This window comes from Zosterops lateralis (genome assembly GCF_965231275.1).
Source record: "Zosterops lateralis genome assembly, contig: HAP1_HAP1_SCAFFOLD_98, whole genome shotgun sequence".
Taxonomy (NCBI): Eukaryota; Metazoa; Chordata; class Aves; order Passeriformes; family Zosteropidae; genus Zosterops; species Zosterops lateralis.
In genome coordinates this window covers 120,492-124,413 of record NW_028154578.1, presented here as the reverse complement: position 1 = coordinate 124,413, position 3,922 = coordinate 120,492, and the positions used below count along the sequence as shown (strand labels likewise).

At 53.6% G+C, this 3,922-nt stretch overlaps 1 long non-coding RNA gene across 1 annotated transcript; it reads right to left on the bottom strand.

Moving 5' to 3' along the window:
- Positions 1–661: 661 nt before the first annotated feature.
- On the bottom strand, positions 662–1,851 carry LOC310923541. Its single transcript, XR_014592615.1, has 3 exons — positions 1,774–1,851; positions 1,040–1,123; positions 662–853 (listed from the first exon to the last, which is right to left on the bottom strand). It is a non-coding gene; the product is annotated as an uncharacterized lncRNA (long non-coding RNA).
- Between the last annotated feature and the right edge of the window lie 2,071 nt (positions 1,852–3,922).

The following is a 3,922-nucleotide window of genomic DNA, read 5'->3' as shown; positions in this document are numbered from 1 at the left end:
CAGCGGAAGGGCCTCTCCTCCCTGTGAATCTGCTGGTGCTTGAGGAGATTGGAGCTGGTCTGAAACCTCTTCCCACACTCAGAACACTCATAGGGCCTCTCCCCAGTGTGTTTCATTTGGTGGATGATCAGCTGGCCCCTCTGGTTGAAGCCCTTCTCACATTCCCCACATTTGTATGGCCTTTCCTCAGCGTGGGTGTTCTGGTGGTGCATCAAGGTGGAGCAGTGGCTGAAGCTCTTCCCACACTGCTCACACTGGTAGGGCCGTTCCCTGGTGTGGATCCTCTGGTGGCAGAGCAGATGGGAGTCTTTGCTGAAGCTCATCCCACATTCCCCACACTCGTGGGGCCTCTCCCCAGTGTGGATGCGCCGGTGCCTGATGAGGTGGGAGTTGTGCTTGAAGCCCTTCCTGCAGTCGGGGCAGCGGAAGGGCCTCTCATCAGTGTGAATCCGCTGGTGCCTGAGGAGAGTGGAGCTGGTCTGAAACCTCTTCCCACATTCAGAACACTCATAGGGCCTCTCCCCAGTGTGGATCCTCTGGTGTCTGATCAGTTGGTGTCTCCGGCTGAAGCTCTTCCCACACTCCAAGCACTTGTGGGGCTTCTCCCCATCATGAAGCTGCTCATGGACCAGCTCAGAGCCCTGGCTGAAGCTCTGTCCACCTTCCTGGCACTGGGTGGGTCTTTCCTCCTCAGAGCACCCTGGGATGGCTTTGGAGTCCCTCCTCCTAAGAGATCTTCGTGGCTTTTCCTCCCCGTTGAATTACTGTGTTGTGGAGCTGCTCAAAACAGCCTCTTCAATGAGGTTCTGATGTGGGGATTTGTCCTCCCTGGTCTCCATCCTCAGCTCCTTGTCTGGGGGAGGAAGGACAAGGAGAGGATGGGATTTGCCTCCGTGCCAGAGGGAAGGGGAAGGACAATCCCCCAGTCCATCCCCAGCAGGACGGTGTTGGCAGAGGGGTTGTCCTGCAGCCGGGGGCCATGCTGGGCTGGAAGATGGAGCAGGAGAGAGGGGGAAAGGGACACTGACTTCCTCCTCACCTGCCTGGCTGTTCCGAGGCATCTTCCTCTTCCTTGCAGCCTCCTCCTCCACTTGGCCAATGGTTTGGAATGGGAGGTCCTGATCTGGGGTGAAAACAAGGGATGAGAATGTTGAGTTTAAGGTTTTGCCCAAGTCCATCTCTAGAGGTCATCATCTTGGGTCTATAAAAACCTCCCAAACACCAAGATTCAGTCCTGAAATTGCTTTCCAAGAGTTCCCTGTCTCGGGTCTTTCCCCTTTGGTGTTCGGGGGTTCCCCCTGTCCCAGCTGCCTGGGGTCACCTTTGTATTGCAGGTCCCCGTCTACTCAGTCCCTGTCCTCCTTAGCCTGCAGGGAGTCCCAGGAATATGAAAAGTTCTTCACTTTTCCATCTTTCTACTTAGGGATGCTGGGGGGGTTTTGGGGTCCCAAGATCCCTTCTCCCCTTATTCTCTGCTTTGGGGTCCAGGGGGTCCAAGGAGTCCCCCCTGCCCCTCTCCAGCCTGTTGAGGGTCCCGCCAATCGCCGCGCTCCCCCCTCTCTGGGCTCCCCACTTTGGGCTCCTGGGGGACACAGGGCTCTGCTCCTCCAGGCTGCCTCTGCCAGCAGCTGCCACTGGGACCCCCCAATGTCCCCACAAGGGGCATTTTCCACTCACCTTTGGAGTTCTTCATTCTCCAAACATCCCCTCCCTAAAAACCCAACCCAGGGACACCCCCAGGATATCTGGGCCCAGCTCCCCCTCCCTGGTCACCTGTGGGATGGGGGGTGATGATCCCACGGGTGGGGGGCTGTGAATTCAGGGAGTGCTCAAGCTCGTGGTTCCTTCTCTGTTAAGGGTAGAAGGTTCTTAGCTCAGGAACTGGCTGACCTCATTGAGAGGGCTTTAAACTAGGTTTGAAGGGGGAAGGGGATGCAGCTGGGCTGCCTGGAAGCAGACCCAAGGCTGCTAAGCCTGAGTTAGGGGTGAAATCAGTAGCCCAGCTGAAGGGCATGTACACCAATGCACGTAGCATGGGTAACAAACACAAAGAGCTGGAGGTCATGGGGCAACAGCAAAGCTGTGATGTAGTCACCATCACAGAAACGTGGTGGGATGACTCACACAGCTGGAGCACTGCACTCCATGGCTACGGGCTCTTCAGAAGAGACAGGAAAGGGAGAAGAGGTGGAGGGTGGCCCTTTATGATAAGAAGGCTTTTGATGCAATAGGTATTGAAGCTAATTAAGATTGAGTTGAATGCCTATGGGTGAGAATTAAGGGGAAAGCCAACAAGGCTGACATCCTACTGGGAGTCTGTTATCATCCACCGAACCAGGAGGAAGAGCTGGACAACTTATTCTATCAGCAGCTGGAGAATGTTTCAGGATCACCAGCCCTTGTTCTTGTAGGTGACTTCAACCTGCCAGACATCTGCTGGGAACTTAATACAGCAGAAATGAGGCCGTGCAGGAAAGTTTTAGAGTGCATGGATGATAACTTTTTGTCACAGCTGGTAGGTGAGCCCACCAGGGGAGAGACTATGTTGGATCTGTTGTTCAGAAATAGAGATGGGCTGGTGGGAGATGTGGTGGTTGGAGGACGACTGGGGCAGAGTGATCATGAAATTACAGAGTTCTTGATATTTGGTGAAATCAGGAGGTACATCAATAGGACTGTTACACTGGACTTCCAGAGGGCAGACTTTGGCCTATACAGGAGACGCATTCAGAGAGTTCCTTGGGAAGCAGCCCTTAAGAACAAAGGAGTCCAGGAAAGGTGGGTGTTCTTCAAAACAGAGATTTTGAGGGCACAGGAACAGACTGTCCCTATATGCCAAAAGATGAGTCGATGAGGCAAATGCCCAGCCTGGATGGGCAAAGAGGTTTTGGATGAACTCAGGAATAAAAAGCGGATGTATCATTTTTGGAAGGAGGGTCAGGTCCCTCGGGAAGTATTTAAGGGGATTGCTAGAGCATGTAGGAAAATATTAGGTAGGCCAAAGGTCAGTTTGAACTCAAAATGGCGACTTATGCAAAGGACAATACAAAATGTTTCTATAAATACATTAATGGTAAAAGGAATGGTAAGGCCAACCTTTACTCTCTGTTGGATAAGGGAGGGAACTTAGTAACTGCAGATGAGGAGAAGGCAGAAGTGCTTAATGCCTTCTTTGCCACAGTTTTCAGTGGGAAGACAATTTGCCTTTGGGACAACTGCCCTCCTGGGCTGGTAGATGGTGTCAGGGAGCAGAATGGTCCCCCTGTTATCCAGGAGGAGGCAGTCAGAGAACTGAGATGCTTGGACACTATAAATCTCTGGGCCAGATGGGATCCACCCCAGGGTGAGGAGGGAGCTGGCAGATGGGCTTGTGAAGCCACTCTCCATCATTTACCAACAGTCCTGGCTCACTGCTGAGGTTCCAGGTGACTGGAAGCTGCCAATGTGACACCCATTCACCAGAAGGGTGGGAAGGAGGATCCCAGTAATTATAGCCCAGTCAGCCTGACCTCAGTACCCGGTAAAGGTAATGGAGCAGTTTATATTGAGTGTCATCACACAGCACCTACAGGATGGCCAGGGTGTCAGAGCCAGCCAGCACGGGTTTAGGAGGGGTGGGTCGTGTTTGACCAACCTGGTCTCCTTTGATGACCAGGTGACCTGCCTGGTGCATGCAGGAAGGGCTCTGGATGTCTATTTGGACTTCAGCAAGGCCTTTGGCACTGTCTCCCACAGCACACTCCTGGATAAGCTGGCAGCCCGGGGCTTGGACAGGAGCACTCTTTGCTGGGTTAGGAACTGGCTGCATGGCCAGGCCCAGAGAGTGGTGGGGAATGGTGCTGCATCCAGCTGGGGACAGTCACCAGTGGTGTTCCTCAGGGGTCTGTGCTGGGGCCAGCTCTGTTCAGTATTTGTATTGACC